The 18,649-nt window shown below is 38.5% G+C and overlaps 2 long non-coding RNA genes across 2 annotated transcripts in view; one reads left to right on the top strand and one right to left on the bottom strand.

Moving 5' to 3' along the window:
- The first annotated feature begins 4,604 nt into the window (after positions 1-4,604).
- LOC132683865 (uncharacterized) lies at positions 4,605-18,531 on the top strand. Its single transcript, XR_013557857.2, has 2 exons — positions 4,605-5,026; positions 15,882-18,531. It is a non-coding gene; the product is annotated as an uncharacterized LOC132683865 (long non-coding RNA).
- The window catches only part of LOC132683864 (uncharacterized), a 40,590-nt gene continuing 28,294 nt past the window's right edge, over positions 6,354-18,649 (bottom strand). Inside the window, exons 2-3 of the long non-coding RNA XR_009612425.3 lie at positions 11,339-11,427; positions 6,354-8,249 (exon numbers count right to left, since the gene is read on the bottom strand). This is a non-coding gene — a long non-coding RNA (uncharacterized LOC132683864). The remainder of the gene's footprint in view (positions 8,250-11,338; positions 11,428-18,649) is intronic.

Genomic DNA, 18,649 nt, shown 5'->3' with positions numbered 1-18,649 from the left:
TAGCAAACGGAAATCGCAAAACAACAAAAAAAAAGCATTTTAGAAAGTAAACTCATTTTATTTGCATTCTTCTTTCCATCGCTTCCAAAAATGTTTAAAAATCATTAGCATCAAACTTTATAGTCCCAGTTCCCAAATCGGCGCCCTTCTTTCCCCACTCTTAGTCCTTGTTATATTCCCCCTTCTGTTTCTACAGCGCACATCTGAAGACCTGGGGTTGCATCGGCAAACACACTCTTTCTTCATGAATGTGAGTTCTCAGGAATGCCTATCCAAATGATTGGAAGAAGGAATTTTGAACATGACATTTCTCTTAGACCAGCTTCCTGACTTCCTTCATTCTTTCATGTATCTGGCATATGAACAATTGCTCTTTAACTTGCAGTGTGAGGTTAAACTCCTTGCTGTGTTCATGCTTTCATCCCTGCCCCACCATCTCTTCCAGAACAAGGATCTTATATTACTAACTGATGTATTTTCGGCCTTTTCGGCCATACTGGTCTATCACTGTAGTCTGTACAGCAGCTCAAGCCACTCTGTCTTTAAAAACACCCTCTATGACCCTAGGCCTCCTTCCATTAACCATCACTCTCTTTCTCCTTCCTCTCACAACAAAATTATTCCAAAAACTAGTTTATAATCATTTAGTCACATCATTTATTTTTTAATCTGCTCCAATTGGAGTTCTGACCCCATCATTTTCGATGGAAAGTGATTTGCAGGTTATCATGATTCAAAATTTCCCAATAGGCTCATTGATTGTGATATCAACTCAGAACCTCTTAGCAAAGTCGATTGCTCCTTCCCTCCTGGAAAGACTAACCCCTTTTCCTGGTCTTCTATTATTCCTTTGACCAAGCCCTCTCAGTGTTCACTAAGACCTCAATTCTGCCTGTCCACCTACTGCCGTAACATGTCTGCAGTACTCCACATCTATCTCCACCTTCCAATCCCCTAGCGCCTTAGTTCAGTCTTTACCATCTTTCCTCAGGCTCTAGCAGATTCTCTTTTCACTGGTCTTGCTGCCTCTTCTCTCTCTCACCTCCACTTCATTTATCTCATTCCTGTCAGTGTGGTCTCTCACATTTACTTTTATCTAAAACAACTGAACGCCTTCCTAGCTCTCCTTATCATGTTGTGTTAGCTGCAATTTCTCCAGAAGCAGACCTTGACATATAGGTTGATGCGCTGGTGGTTTGTTTGGGAGTACAAAGAATAAGTAAGGAAACGAGGAACTGCTAGAGAGATAGGAAGGCAGGGTGACGGAGGCTTAATCCTGCTGGAATAGTTGGGGAAATGCTGCAAAATCCATGTCTCAGAGTCATTCCACTGTAGGGGGAAGTTTTCTGGGGTGCATACATATCAACTTCAGTCAATCTGCTTCTGAGATGGGGATTTCACTTCCTTTGGCACTTATGGCCTGCCAGGAGTGGCCAAAGTGACGTTCTACAGATCAAGTAAAGCCCCCAGGCACAGCCTGAAGTCAGCACTCGAACAGAGTAAGCTGGTTAAGGTACAAGGGACATGAGTGAGGCTCTGACAACATCTGCTGCAAAGGTCTTACAAATGTCATTTACTTTCTTTATGGCACATCTTCTTAACTTACCTCTTGTGTCACCCTGCCTCTCCTTCTTCTTGCAGACAATGCTCACAACCATCAGGAAAAACTTTGATCTCATGTTGATGCGTTGCTCTGGTCTATGCTTCTCTAGAATGCCCTTCTCTCTTTGCTTATTGACACCTGACAGTTTAACAATCATCTCAATTGTTATGTCTGTCATTAATCTGGTCCTGACACTCCCACAAGTACTAACCAATGCTTCCCTTGAATCCCCACTGTGAGCTATACACGTATCAATCCTGCAACCTTGAACACTTCTCTGTAGGTTATGTGTTTGTCTACAATACTAAATAAGTTGTTTGAACTAGAGAAGTGAACTCAGGTCACAAAACTACAAATATACAATAAGATAATTTATTTTAGGGAAGTTTGAAATGAAGTTGTATATTAGGTAATGTTTGTAATGAAGTTGCCTACTATGAAGATTTACCATGTTTAACAAAGATAATTCCTGAAGAAATAAGTAAAATTCAAAAGTATTAAAGTTAAGCAATAGCTTGGACATTATAAGAAGACTTCCATTCTGCGAGTCAAAACATTTCATAAAATTCCTTATTCTATCTTGCCTTTTGGAAATACTCACTTTTATGAAATAATAAGAAAATTGCAGCAATAGAAAATGTCGAAATAACTGGCCAGCTGCCATCCCCACCCCGACACACCTACACTACGCAGACCAAAATGGTAATGCAGCCCAAAATGAACTCATGACCCTGGGGCAGCCTCACCTAACAGGGGTTGGCGATATTTCTTAGTTAGATGACGGCAGCAGTCTGTATCTGTCAGATCAGAGATGGATTTAGGCATCCTGGTAAAATGTATAAGGACACAGGTTATGCAAAAACTGAATATTGCAATAGGAAGGCGCATTTGGATCATATTAAGGAGTCATCTCTGGAAGGTTTGTCAGCTTATTACTGTCAGAGCAAATAGATCAACATGACCTCTTGAAGCCAAGATCCAAATCATCAATTTGCAGAAACCTGGGCAATAAAGTAGAAATAATTTTTTTCAATGAATTACCTTATTTGTGTGTTGGGAGGGCATATCTTGATCTAATCTGTAGATTCTCAGCCCTTTGGGGTGTAATAGAAAGAACATAAAACTTGTGTAGAAGACCTTGGCACCTACTTACCTGGCATCTCCTTTCAGTAGACAGCATAATACCTGCCAGTTTAAGAACTGGCCAAGGATCTTAATTTTTTTAGTTGTCTTTTATCAGCCTGCTGTCTCCGATCCAACCAAATATTGAAGAAAGAGAATACTGATACTGAATAGAGAGAGTTTAAAGCAGTACTATGCAACCTCACTGGACATTAGAAGAACCTGGGGAACTTTTAAAGCCTGAAGATACTTGACCTCATCTGAGACTAAAACAGATAAGGAAGGAAGGAAGGAAGGAAGGAAGGAAGGAAGGAAGGAAGGAGAAATGGGATCTGATGGGATCCATTCCTTAAATTTAGCAAGGACAGAAATCTAAATAAAATACAAAAGGGCAAAATTCAGACTAGTGAAATTCTGAGCTTCTGACCTACCTAAAACTTCAGCCTGGGCTACACTGAAAAGACTTCTTGTAGAGCTTTGAAGTCCGTTAATTCTACACCTCTTCTTTTCTGGGCCACTTCAGTCTCCACTACACCCAATTAATTAATACTTTCTAACAATACTACATTCATAATAGGCCTCAAATCCGAGGCCACGATCATTTCTGCTCAATGTCAAAGACCAGTGTTTTAGTGTATGCCTCCATAATTATTCACCAGGCTCTCTGCACCCATCTCTTAATTGAGTGTCTGTACCCCAAGTATCCTGTATACACCACTCTCTACAGCAAACTCCTTCCTCTGCTGAGAGATATGGACATACCTCTCTCCAACTTAAGTCCATGCTTCTTCTTCATCTAAAGCACCGGATTTTAATCTGGAGACTTGAAAACTTTCTGAAATCTGTATGAATTTGAGTTTTTCTATGTGAATGTTCATTTTTCTTACGAGAGGTGCTCTGTCTCCTTCAATTCTGAAATAGGCCTGAAATATAATCAAGGTTAGTGTCTTCAGGACAAAGTCACAGACCTTAGCGAAAAGTCTAAGACACCTCACAACCTAGCCCCGATAGCCTCTGCCATCCTAGTGTTACCATCTCTCCTGCACACTTTATTCCCAGTCATAGAAAATACGTTTTAATTTCATGAATGCACCAACTCTCTGACTTTTTCATGTTTTTGCACATCCTGCTTCTCCTTCTGGAGTGCTCCGGCCTCTCCGACATCACTCATTACCTAATTTCAACCCCCTTTCCAAATTTGACGTAGAGGTCAAGTTCTTTGTGAAGCCCTCCCTGTCCACCTTGCTAGCATGCAATTGATATCTTTCTTTTAGGTTGCCATGGTACCTGGATAGTTCTATCAAGGCACTTATCAAATAATATCATAGGTATCCATCTATACAGCTGTCCCACTGTGAAGGGTGAGCTTCCAGAACACAAAGGTTGTTATTTTATTTGTGTTGGTAATCTCAGTGCCCAGAGGTGTCTAGTGTAAGTGGTACTCAGTCAAAGTTTGAAGAATGAAAAACATAAAGGCTGCTGAGCAAGAAGATGGAGGACTTCAATGGAAACAGAAAGCTTCAGGGCCATGTTTCAATCAAGGCAAATCGTACCCCGGGCAGTAAGTAATTAATAGCAGGCATTTGGCAGAGCATGTTGCTGGGAGTGAACCCCATTAGAAATATGAATGATATAAAGTTTGTACTAAAAGTTCCCTCTGAACAATTACATAAGCAGAGGCCAAGCGTTGCCCTGCTTGTTGCAAAAGGAACCTGAAATAAGGAAGCGACATCTCAGGGCAGAATCTCATGTTACCCAAGAAGTTTGGCAGAATGTGAGCAGTAAAAAAATAAAAAATAAAAAAAATAAATAACACTTGAAACCAATGCTGAGCAGAATTTTTCTCTCAGTTCTAATTGGCTAAATAGGGCCATTTGCTCCCAAGACAAGACTGGAAATTAATATTAGAAATAATGATCATTCGGTTTATTGTGAATAATGGTGCTGGGTTTTATTATATCTTAAATGGTAGATACAGTAGTTCATATCCATAGTTATCATTAACAAATCATTTTCTTGTTTTCTAAAATCTCCAGTTTAAATTCGTATTTATTTTTGGAGCAAGTCGGGGAGGGGCAGAGACAGAGGAGGAGGGAAAAAGTCCCAAGCAGGCTCCAGGCTGTCAACACAGAGCCTGCCATGGGGCTCAAACTCACGAACCGTGAGATCATGACCTGAGCCAAAATCAGGATGTGGACGCTTAACAGACAGAGCCACCCAGAAGCCCCAGTAAAATCTCTAGCTAAAAGAAAACCTGACCATCACAATCAACATTCCATGCACAAGACTAAGGGAAACCAGGTAAGCAACATGCCTTAGTGATTACTTCTATAACAAGATCTATCCTTGCAGCATGCTACATTTGTACTCTCTTAGAGTATACCTTAAGTCTCTTAAAAGGGATTTAAGAAAATAAGATAATGCATAATGATATAAATAATAAAGAGAGAGAAGGTAAGGCACCTGAGGCTGCAGGTAGGCTGTTGTTTCTGTTGAGCTGGGGAAGATTTTTAGGAGTTAGAAGACCAGCAGGGGAGACCTTTGTGAGCACCACTCCTAGAAGAAGTGAGATGGGAAGCCATGCAGGAAAGAGAGTGTTTAAGAAATGTTGCAACTCCTATTTCAAGATTCTGAGTGTCCTCCCCCTTTGGTTTTACTGCGAGGGGTTGCTATACATATTTAAGATGCTTTGTAAATATTCCTGATAAGGGACTAATGTCTCTTCAAAAGCAACACCTGGTGGTTGGACTGTTTGTAGGTTAACATTTACAATTTTAGATGTTTTCTAAATTACTATGATATCTTTCTGATACACCAAATTTATGCAGCCTTTGACAAATAACATAGTTGACTTGCCCACATTCCATTCCATTTCTTGTTTTCTGACCTTCTGTCTAAGCTGGGAGAACAATGATTGAAAGCACAGGCTGTGGACCCAGACTTGCTTGCTATGAGGGTGACTGTGGGCAGATTATGAGTCTTAGATTCCTTAACTGTCTAATGGGATCATAATAGCTCCTTGCAGTCTTGTTATGAGGATTAATAGAGTTACTGTTAAAATCAAACTCTTAGATCAGTTCCTAGAATATTATGAGTTCTCTGTGTGCTTGTTAAATAAACCAACTTTGGGAAGGTAAGGCGAGGCATTGAATAAACTGCACCTTCACAGTGAATAGAGACATATTTATGGAATGCCCACCATGTTCCTTAAAAAACAACTTCTCATCCCCTCAGTAATGTCAATGACACCGTGAGAAAGGTTGTGATTGCTGTCTCCACCCCAAAGTGAGAAAAATAAATCCCAGGGAAGCCAGGGGATATGTTCATATTTCACACACCAAGTCAGAGGTAGAGCTAAGCTTACTCAGACCCAGTGCTCTGACTCCTCACTAGCTCTAAAGAACCCTGCTCAGATCTCTGCTCAAAATTCATAAGCAATGCATCCATGACTCCTCTTCATGCAATCTCTCCTCCTGCCAAACGAAGACCTCCATCCTCATCTTAAAGTGCAATGCACAGACAACTCAATGAATCATAGAAAGAGGACTGGACAACATATCACGGCTCCTAAAACTCTACCCTTTATTTTTTTTTCAGGTAAGGAAACTCAAAGAGAGTTCAAGGAACTTGCTCAAAGCCATATAATTTATTTAGTATCAGAGGCACAGTGCAAACCCATTTCTCTTGACTACCGTCTTAGCACTCTCATTATATCCATATCATTTGAGCAATTTTCACAGGAGAGCAAAGGAAGGGCCAGGAGGTCACGGGAGCCTTGAAGAAACATTGGGGAGATGCTAGAGACAAAGAAAGGGAAATACGGGGCCCCAAAGACACAGCTTTGCCTACCAAAACATCTGGCTTAGGCAGACAACTTTTCAAAACTTTCTTACTGTAATTGTTAGTAAATCTTTTAAATAAGTTTATTTAAATAAATTATTCAGATTTTAGAACCTTTTAAATAAATTATTCAGATTAATTTAATTGATAAGAAAATCCATTTCCACTTGAAGTAGCTAAAACTAACCTACTTAAAACCTCAGTTCTCAAGTGGTACAGTTTGAATAAATTCTATAGGGATACAAAACTGTGTTCACTTTCTTTGGTGTTATAACTTGCCTTTGGGAATTCTCAAAGTGGGTCTGATTAATTTATTCTTGTATTTCAGCATCCAGTACAGCATATAGCACTCAATGAATATTTCTATTTACTATTTTAGCGTATATAGTGGTCCTCAAACTTCCCTGAACCAGAGCCACACTTACAATAGCCTGTTAAGAAGGTGGATTCTCTAAATACAATCCCAGAGGAGTTAACCCAGCAGTCCTGTGGGGAATTGTTAACAAGCTTCTCCAAAATCTGAGGGAAGCAGTTTTACATAATGTGCAAATTAAAAATACAAATAATAGCTTGGATCAATGTGTTATCTTTCTTTATTATCTAATCCAAACGTTCCTCCCCAGGTACACCTCACAAAGCTCTCTTATAAGTGCTAATTCACATGCCACAGAGATCCTAACACCACCACATATCCATATATATATTTTTTTTTTTCCTAGCTAGAATTGTAATAAAACTTCAGAGAAGTATTCTCGTTAGACTATCTCAATTCTTTCTCTCAATTATTGTCTGTTTTGTTTTGCTTTTGCTATTGAGATTTGATAGGAAAAAAAGTTGTTGAGAGAAATATTGAGGGGTTAAATTGGACATTACGGGTACAATGGAAAATTTATGGTCTCCTAGAATAGGAGCTTATCCTAAGTCTGCCTACTTGCTGGTTAACAAATATTTTAAGTTACTACAATGGTCTTAAAGGCAGACTTACACCCTGAGAGACAGGGTAATAGTAGGGCAATTATATAACTAATACTAGTCCTTGAGGGTAGGATTCCATAAAAAGGTTGTTTGGGGTCAGTCTGAGACATTCTAAAAAGGAGTGGATATTGCACATGCCCACAAACACATGTTTAAGACTAAATTTTTCACATTTAAAGGTCTGCAGTGTCTCAATGCGTTGCCCTCAGAGTTTGTTTGCCAGTAGATCTGTTGTAACAAGTAACACGATCATGGCTGGGACTCAAGAGAGGCTTAGGCAGAAAATGGCATCATTTACAATGTTTTTTATGTTTTTGTTTTTTCCTCTGGAAATCTTTGCGAGGGAAACTGTTTTTGGTCGGTTAATTGTCACAATAAGTAATTAAGAGGGACAGGGAGCATAGCAACATGCTACAGAATTAGACAATATAAATTAATCAACAGAAAAGTGATACTTCTGGTATCACTCTAAGTATAAACAGAATAACAGGCATGCTGGCTACTGATGAGAATGTAAGAACCTAACATTATGCACATAAACACAGAGTCAGGTAACCACTGGGTAGAACAGAGAGTTATGGGTTTCTTACTGGTCTCACACTCAGCCTTCCAAAGCATGACCTGGCACATTGGATTCATCTACAGTGTGCTCATACAAGTGTTCTTGTTATTATTTCAAGGGAAACATTTTAAGACTTGACGTAGAAACCTGAAAAAAAGGAAAAGCAAAACGATTAATCTGAGAACAGAGCAATACAGTCTGCCCCTGCTTGCGTGGAGAGCAAAGGAGCATTGTATTACTGGTATATAAATAGGACCAACAATCAATTGACATTGAGAAACCTTACACTAAGATAATGACAAAAAAGAAGGGTATGGGGCTCCTGTCCTTAAGGAAATTGCAAACTATTGGTGGAGAAAAGAACAACATAAATGCATGTGAGGTTTTAAAAGTATAGAAATAGGTATATACATACAACAGGAGACAGTTGCAATAACATTGTAAAAATTAAAGTTTGGACAGAAATACGTGAGCTGGTTTAATGGAAAGGGGTGCACATGACACTTTAAGTGAGAATAATAGCAAATCTTAAGGGAAGAAAATAATAAGGGAAGCTAGATGGCAAAGAGTTTATGTCTGGCTGCAGAAGGGAGGAGAGAACAGTGTGTGAAACAAAAGAACAGTAAGGTACAGGATGGACAAAGGAAGAGAGTCAGAACATTTTATTTTGATGCAAATCAAAACTAGGAGTTCTTTTAAAGTTATTTAAAGAGAGTGACATAATCAATAGATGACTGCAGAAGATCATTCCTTCTTCTTATAATTGGAGGAAGAAAAGGAAAAAAAAAATGAGGTGAGGTCTGATGACTTTTTTAATCCATTAATTTTAAAGCAGACATGGAGGACAAACTTAGATCAAAAACTTGAAAGAAATTCACATTTCATCAGATGCCCAGGAGTTCTTGGCAGGAAAAGTGAGGATACCTCTGCACTAGACCATGTAGCCTGACTTAGAAAAAAATTAAAAAAAAAAAAAAAAAAAAAAAGGAAAAAAAAAAAAACAACCTTCCATGGAAACAAATAATGTGTTCCACTTCTGCCAAGGTCATTCTGCATATACAGATGGCTTAGGTGGCTCAGTGTAGTTAACTCCTTTGGCAGAGGAACACAGATTTCCATCAAATCCTTCTTCTGCTCACTGATATCTGGCCCCTGGCCTTGCTTGATCCTGACATTTTAGAAAAACTGTGTTGCCTTGTTTGTTGTTGTTCTCATTTTAGTTTCTCTAACCCTGATACCTTCTGTAGCAATTATAAGTGGCAACATATAGGTGAAGCCAATTCAGTATTACCTCAAGGAGGTAAGGTATCTTTATCTTTATCTCAATTGCCAAAGTTATGTGGTTAGGGAAAGTCTGCTAACACAGCTCTCCTTGGCTAGGATTCACTCCAGAGTTTGTCATTTCTCTGAAGACCCATTGAGCAACCTGGCCTGAGTTTGAATTTGTGCAAAAAAGCCTCTAACCACGTTTGTCACACATTTTTTCCAGCTCATTAGCAATGTTGTGGACAACTTCTTTAATGAGGTTTGACATTTGACTACCACCACATCTGCGACCTTCTCCATCATGTCACCCTCCCCCCCCCCCATCCTCTGCTTCCTTTGCTCTTACTCATTTTTGTGAGTGAATCATCTGATCCTGTCCCTTATATGACCATGCTCTGGTTTGATTAATCTCTCTCATCAACCCTCCTTCCTGAATCTTCTGATTAAATCTAGTCTTCTCCCTCCTCTCTCCATAATGCATGGGACCTTTTAGCAGCTATTAATTATTTAAAAGAACCTTACTTTCTATCATGCTCAAGTTAGTCACGACAGTTTTCTGTCGACCATGTGGCTTCTGTTAAAAATTATTGAACCCAATTAAGAAAAGCTTTCAAACACCAAGTTCTAAGAAGCTATAAAAAATCATCTTTTTCTATTACATTGACAAACTTGCTAGGTTGGAGAAGGAAATAGACACAATATGTCTCACCAAAATACATCTCTTCATCCTATCCCAAATGGCATATGGTACTCACCAACAGATTGAGGCAATGTGATTTAAATCAAATTATCAGCAGGTGACTGTAAAACCGCTAGGGGTCATTCCCAAGGAGGAGTTTTACCAGTGGATATTTTTGATCAAGCAGTCAAAATTCTGGTGGCATTCCACCTATGTTAGACCCTTATACAATATTGATGCTTTTCACTAGCAATCCAACACAATTACTAAAAGGTAACACAATAAATTAATCTGTTGTTTAATTTTTAAAAAGGAAAACAGCTATCTGGACTGATTTTTACCAATTTGACTGAATCAACTGAAAGTGTGGCCATGGTATAGATAGTCTTCAGTGAATCTGCTCTCTAAATCATTTTCTGATGGCTATGAATTAGCTGAAAGTAGCTAAAATAGACATGACCTTTATAAGCTGAAATAGCCTGTGGGCCTAAATAGGATGAAGTAATAATATAGTGCCAGGTGCCGCTCACGTCCATTAGGTAAGAAAAAAGAAAATATCCAGAGAGAGCTAGACTGACTTGTCTAAGCCAGAGAGGCATTTGAGGTCAGACCTCACCCCACGTGAAACCTGGCATAATAATGCGGCACTGTAACTAAGAGAAGCGCAATTCTTAGCTGTATTAATACAAGCACAGTGTGTCAGGAAACATGAAGAAATCTTCATTAATAGTTTCCAAGCAGAGCTGACATTCAGCCAGTAAATACCAGAGGGGCACACAGACAAGGGTGATCATGCCAGTTGGTCAAAGCGTGCAGTGTTAAATATTTAAGATTTTGTAATGCTGTGTTTACAACAAAGTGTTATAAGAGGACATTATTTTGACAGTGATTAAAGGGAAAGAAAGATCATTTTATAGTCTACTGAAGATATGGACTCTAGTCCATAATTAGAACCACCTGCCAGTTATCTCTGTAGTCCTTTTTTTGATACAGAGAACTGGACTAAGTAATCTTGATAATCTCTTCTAGCTCTAAAATTCTGACTCAAGGGAACCTCGTCTCTGGATTTCTCAAGCTAAATAATTTCATATCTAAATTAAAATATGAAGTAAGGTACATGCCATTCATTTAAGACTTGTGTCTAAAATTACTGCTATATCTATATGTTTGTGGATTGCATGCCTCTCCATAATAGTCAAAATAGAAATAAGTAAAATAAAAATACAAACTTATGGTCACTCAGTAAACCAAGACACCGGTTGGGGGCACTAACGCTAACATGTAATTTCACCTTTGTTCCTTTGTTCTTTTTCTATCAATATTTATTCCAGTTTCTTTGAGGTCGAGGGAACATGAGGCTTGGGAGGGATGGATATCCTGCTTTGGGTAAAGAGAGAGAAAGAAGTCATCTAAAGTTAAATTTACAGAAAAAGGAATTTTCTCTTTACTTTCTATTGCTCCAGTGTTCATTCAATATAATCCATCAACCGTTATCTCATGCAATTATAAGGGAGAAGACACAACATTGATGCCAAAATTGAATAGATTTTGGTCAGAAACTTTCCGGCGAATGCCAAGCCACACGTTATTATTAATGTAGAACTAGTCTACTAGTGTGTAGAGCAGAATTTTTTAAAAGAACTAAAGCTCTTGCAGGATGTTCCTCAAATGCATCTCATCTGCATAGCAGAAGTGAGAGCCTCCTGAGCCATTCAAAAATCCTTGTTAAATACTTTCTTCAGCATTGCCCAAGATTTACCCCAGAGGTGTGTTCATTAAACTAGGCTTATTAGGCTAATTGCTTTTTTTTTTTGCAATCATATACTTTAGTATAAGAAATACAGAGAAAAGTCAAAATGAAGGAAAATAGTTTCTATGGTAAACATTTAGTGAGCAAATGGAATCTCCTGAGTTTATTCATCCATTACATAACACACACACACACAGACGCGCACGCGTGGGTAGACAAGACGCCCATACACACCGTATGATAAAGAATACCAAGTAGAAAGAAACAAATCAATTCTGGTTAGTAAAAATTCAAATTTCTTTGATATTCTTTTCTTTTAAGATTAGAAGAGGTGAATGGGAGGAAGGATAAGACATTTTTTTCCCTTAAGAAAGAAGAACTACTGAACATGGTGGATTTATTTAATGCTGAAAGTCACATTATTGAGATTAGACATCTCTTTTTCAAGGTGCTCCTGAGAGATAATGGCTCTCACACCTATAATTCAGTGGACGCATCGGTGACATAAAAACGGACCTGAGGACCGAAGTTAACACCTTCATCTCTACATAGCACATGATGATTTTAAGAATAAGTCTAGAGCATATTTTTTTCTTTTACATTAGTCTCATTTCTAAAGGTTTCTTTTAGGTAGACCCTATACAAATATATTTTCTTAAAAATCTGGTCAATTTTAAGACAAATGAAAAATGTAAATTGTGAAATATTTTTTTCTATTTGCTATTCTGAAGTTATAATTTATAATACTATTCTTGCCCATAGATACAATCAAGGCAGGAAAAACTTGAAAGTCCTGCATGACATGGGCAAAAGAGTTAGAAAGTGAATCTTCTTTTATGAAATAGATAAGATTTCATAACTTATTTTAAAATAAAATTAAAAATAAGAAAGCAAGTTACTTTTAGCATTCATTTTGACCACTATGGATATGTTTATCCTAGGGAGAATGAAAAGAAAAAGAGATATGTTGGTTCTCAAAAAGTAGATACTGAGTGTATTCATCTAATCTTTGAATAAGCCAGGACCTCATCAGCAAAGTTCTCAGCCTCTGCCCCTCCACTGTCTGCTTCCTCGCAAAATTTAGCCTATTACAGTCTTGTTTTTTTTTTGCAGTAATTACATGTGGTTATAGCCAAATTTTGACTTGCTTAATCTGATCTCTTCATGATCAAAGAGAGGACTCATAGGCTCATTCTACCCCTGTCCACAGCCTCTGAGCCCGGAAGCCTAATACAGTGTGGTTAAGGCAGCTCACCCAGGGACTTTCACACACTTTATACTGCCTCCTCTTAAGACAGGGAGCATGTTTTTTCAAAGTCTACCCCTTCTCCAATACTCAGTTCTAATTTCACTTACTCCTAAAGGCTTCCCTAGATTTCTCCAGCCCAGAATGGCTGTTTCCCCCCAATTCACAGTACTACAGATTCTGTACAGGTGAAAAATGTACCTGCTTTTTGATATCTATCATGTGATATTTTAGACTGTTACATGTGTTTTGCATCTCAACTTTGCAATTAGACTGATGACATTAGACATTAGACATTAGACTGATACAGTTAGTTGCATTTTGAGTGCCTACTATGTGTTAAGGAGTATTTATGTGTTCAAAATTTTACAACAAACCTGCACAGTAGCTATTAGCCTCATTTGACATATGTAAATGAGACACAAGGGTTAAATTAATTGCCTGGGGCTATATAAATACTGTGTACCAAACCTGGATTAGAATCAGATATTTAGAAGGCAAATATCATTGTTGAAATTCTTGTATATCCCCTTTGTCCCTTTTACAGTGCTTTACCTAATTAGATACTACAACATTATTTTCTGATGATTGGTTTTAAGCACTGACTTAAAACTGCCCAGGTTATCATAAGTAATATTCTATGGTATCAACCAAAACTAATATTTATGCTGTCTAACATGGCACAGAGGAGACTGGCACTAGGCCAATGCAATCAATGAAAAGAAATATAATTCCGAAGGAGGAAAACAAATACGTGCGTGGATGCACGATCAGGTGCATTGCTTTAGAAATAGGCAATGACTTTGGCCAAGACGTCCTCTTTCTCTCTCTCTGAAGTGCTAAGGAAATAGTGAGAAGAGATATAAAACAACGAATATGCAAGAATATGAGAGCTTTCTCTCCAGATTTCAAGAGCAAGATTTAAGCACATCTGAAATAAAGTAGTTGATAAAAATGGTTATGAACATGGATAATAAGGAACTATTTAATAAGTGGGAGAGTCTGGGCCCATACCAATCACAACAGGCAAAGCAGGTGTTAGGATGGACAACCATGGACAATTGGTCCAACCATCTAAGTACGTGTTGCCTAAGAATCAGTCCTGGTTTTGAGGTATGGACTGGCTAAAACAAATAAATGCCTCTTTCATCCCTCAGCATGGTTCAGTTCTAGTCTGCTGTAATTGCCATACCCCTGGAATTATCAGGTCCAGTGGACAGGCTACTTAGACCATGGAGATTCATTCAGCAGATGTTTATTAATTATCCACTCTGTGATATCCACTGTGCTAGACAACAGATAAAGACAAATCAGACATCATTCTTGTCAGGGAGTGTGCAATCTAACTGACTTTTGACCAGAAATTATCTCTGATACAATTCTAGGAACTATTTTGCCACGAAATGATAAAGATAACATGCTTTCCTAAGAATTCCATGTATTAGTTGAGTTCTCTCCAGAAGCAGGCCCTGAAGCAATCTTAGGTGTGCTTGATCTCCTGGCCATCCAGGGAGTAAGCACCAGTAACCATAAATAAATCCCTCTTATTCACATACTTTAGACAAAATCAATTTCCATTACTTGCAAACAAAAAGTTGTTGAGTCATGCAGTTATTGTGCATGTTTGAAGAATGTCATGTTTGTGTATAACTCACCCCGTAAAACTGGAGAGTGGAGAGGTGGTAGAGGGAAAACAATCCATAAAGGGTGTGTTATTTAAGCCAGTCACCACACTGGGTGACCAAAATTTATCCCCCTGAGACACTCAGAATGACCTTGGCGAGTTACCCCTCATGCTCATCAGTTATTAGTTAAGGGCTGCCTCTGCAACAACTTCCCTAGGGCAGCCCTGAGATAACCATGCTACTGCTGTGTCGTAGGAATCAGGGGCTGCCTTCCACTGAAATGAAAAGAGAATCCACGAAGAAATGGGTGACGTTCCAACAATGTCTACTGTAGTATCTTATCTAAAAGTTATGGACCGTAGGTAATTAGCACAATAGATACCGCCATTGTCAAACAATAGATATTGGGGATCTACTTTCATTAAGGCAATATGCTAGTAACTGAGAGACGGGTCATGGCACAAAGTAGTAAGCTTTTCTTTTTATGTACATTTTAAAATATTTTTTAAATGTTTATTCATTTTTGAGAGACAGAGAGACAAAGCATGAATGGGGGAGGGGAAGAGAGAGAGGCAGACACAGAATGTGAAGCAGGATCCAAGCTATGAGCTGTCAGCACAGAGCCTGACGCGGGGCTCAAACTCACAAACTGTGAGATCATGATGGGAGCCAAAGTTGGACGCTTACCTGATGGAGCCACCCAGGCACCCCTATTTCTTTATATTTTAGATGGTTTAACAGTATCCCTCAATAGGACAATTTTCTTTTGCCTTTCAGAAATTGACAGTCTAACTTTATGGGACAACTGTACACAAAATGACATTCTATGAGCAGGTATGATAATACATGATATAATTAGCAATATTTACTTGCAGGTAACATAATTTAATTTTATCTGACTTATCAAGAACAAAAAAGAATTTATTGGTTGTTTGCTAATACTGACTTTTGGCTCGCCAAAAGACCACAAGAAAGACCTGCTGATTCAGGTGTATTAGACCTACCACACTAAACAAAGCCAACATTTATAGGGCTCTAGAGTCTGGATATAACGATTGTAAAGTAAGTCAGCAAGTCAGGGAACTATCTGGGCAGAATTTATGATATAATAGTTTTAGGTTAAATGAGCACAGTGAAGCAAGGGCCTTGAAATGAGTTTTGATGAGTAAGCTACTGGTCCTGATTTTAACTGGTTTACAATCTTATCTTCCAGGAACACGTATATCCTGGAACATGAAGCTAAGTAATATTTGCTGGATCTCAGTATTGCCTCACACAGGGACAAGGAATTGTGTTGGCTTCGGCTCTCATTGAATAGCTCATAGCCTCAAAAGAAGAACTAAACCATCAGCTCTACAGAAGGATAAGAACTAGGATACATTAGGGAATTCAATTCAACACAAAGAAAGTTTCTTTGGTGATCCTACCATCTTTCATTCCTGAGTGTTCCACCTTAGGGATAGAATTCCCAATAGAGTGCCAACAATTGGTCCAGTGTGGGATATGCAACAACCCTGTGGTGAAGAGAGACAGAGTCTGTACTTCTGTATTCCAGAAAAGTCACATGAAGAGAGGAACCTGGGTGATCAGTCAGTTGAGCATCTGGCTCTTGGTTTTGGCTCAGGTCCTGAGTCACAGTTCCTGAGCTCCAGCCCTGCAGAGGGCTCTGTGCTGATAGTGCAGAGCCTATTTGGGAGTCTCCCTCTCTCTATCTCTCTGCTCCTCTCCAACTTGTGCATGCACGTACTCTCTCTCTCTTTCTCTTAAATAAATAAACTTTTAAAAAGTCACATGGAGAAGAGTACAAGCAATTTCTCAAAGGAAGAGCAGTTAAGCAAATAGATAAGAAAATATCCACTACAATGTTCAAATCGCTCTCAAACTTCTCTCTTACCTCCTTCTCCTTATAAATACTGAATTTTGATTGAAACTGTTTCCTTTCATTGTTGTTCAAAATTAACAACTACATTTTTGTTGGTGCTCAAAACACGAAATTTGTATTTTTAAAAGTCATTTCTTTCCTTTGATTGCTTCTCTATAATTAACCACTGCAGTTAACACTTGTCAGTTCAATCTCTCCAACATGTTATTCTCACCCATCCTTTCCTTTCCATGTACCTATAACTGATCTGATCTATTCTTATATTTATGTTATTTCAAGATTCTTTCAATAGCCTCATACCTGTTCTCTGCATTTATAAAATCTCTTGTCTATTTCCAGTTTAATAATCTTCTTGAAACACAGTTGTGATTCCATCATTCCCAGCTTTTCCTGATTCAGTTACTCCTCATTTGCTATCATGTAAGTGTCACACATTCTTATTTTCACCTTAAAGATCACTTAACAATGGTCATCAGTTCTCTATCTGGACTTACCGTATACTACTCACATTCATGGGCACTTTGCCTCTAACTGGACACATGGCTATGTTGTTAGGGTATGCTATGATTTCTTAATTCCAAACTCCTTGAAAACACAATGCCTGCCTGATTCACTTTCATATTCCCCAAATGCTTAACACAGTCCATTAGGTTGCAATCTGAGTGACTACTCTGATGAATTGAAAATGATTGCCTTAAATGCTACTTTGAAAAAGATCATGAGGTCAAGTTCAAGATGAATGGAATGTTGTGACTGATTATTAAATGTTTATGATGGGCAGTTGGTGTGTGTGTGGAGGGAGGACAATAGCAGTATCTGCACCTCACCCTTTCCATCTTTTCCTGAATATTCGATTAACATTTGTTGAATGAAATTCTCTAAGAATTTAGAGTAAAGATGTTTCAGAAGAGACCTCTTTGATCCTCACTGGCTTGAGAAACAAGACCATCTCTATCTACAAATAGCAATTATTAGAGAGAACTAAAGTTATCTGCATTAACATGACTCAACTACCTGTAGCAGGAAATTCTTGCCCTAGAAGATAGGGTTATAAACTGAAAGATAACTTAGCTGTTTACTTTAGGAAAATTCCTACAAGCCAACTTGTCTGGGTAATTATTTTGCTCACTTATCAGGACAATGGATTGCTCCCCTGGGCAAAAAATTCACTTATCAAACTTCAGCTTACTTTATCAAGATTCATTTTAAGGCCATGTCCTCTTAAGTCCACCACTACTAAACTGTTATGTCACGTACATTGCCCAGGTCCAATCACCTCCCCACCTTGAACTACCCACCCTAAGGCCTACTTAATCCAGACCCCAGACCCTATAAACGTCCCATAAATGACATTTGCCTTCTTGAGACACTATTAAGATTCAATTGGGCAGTATCCCCCCTTACTCTAGTAAGTTAATAAACTTAGCTTTGTTTTTCAACGTATTTTGTGTTGATTTTTTAGAGACTTGATACCTGATAGTCGATTTAAGAAATACCATACAAAATTGGGGACAAATTCAGGAAACTGATAACTTTTTGGTGAGAACAGAGTTGCACCTTCCTAGTTCATGAAGAGTTTTCAGGGGCAGATAAATTGAGAATAGGTAAACCTTACTTTGTAGAAGGAACATGACATTTTTGCACATTTACAATGCAAGGAAAAGACAACCATTAGCCTTCGACACTGTCACTCACCATCAAGCACACAAGGCCAGTTGATTCCAATCATGTAGAGTTTTTCAAACTATGACATACACAAGAGTTTCAGAGGGGCTTGTTTACAACACTGATTATAGGCCCAATTTCTAGGGGCGCTTGGGTGGCTCAGTTGGTTAAGCATTCAACTCTTGATTTCAGCTCAGATCATGATCTCATCATTGTGGGGTCGAGCCCCACATTGGGCTCCACACTGACAACACGGAGCCTGCTTGGGATTCTCTCTATCTCTCTCTGCTCCTCCCCTAATCACACTCTCTCTCTCTCAAAATAAAGAAAGTTGAAGAGGCAAAAAAGAAAAAAAAAAATGTGGCCGTTAAAAAAAAAAAAAAGACCCAACTTCCAAAGACTCTGATTCAGAGGTCTGTGTCAGGGATGGCATC

This window comes from Panthera onca, chromosome C2 (genome assembly GCF_046562875.1).
Source record: "Panthera onca isolate mPanOnc1 chromosome C2, mPanOnc1 haplotype 2, whole genome shotgun sequence".
NCBI classification, from domain to species: Eukaryota; Metazoa; Chordata; class Mammalia; order Carnivora; family Felidae; genus Panthera; species Panthera onca.
Note: the sequence above shows the minus strand (reverse complement) of the source record. Positions and strands in the feature narration are given on the sequence as shown.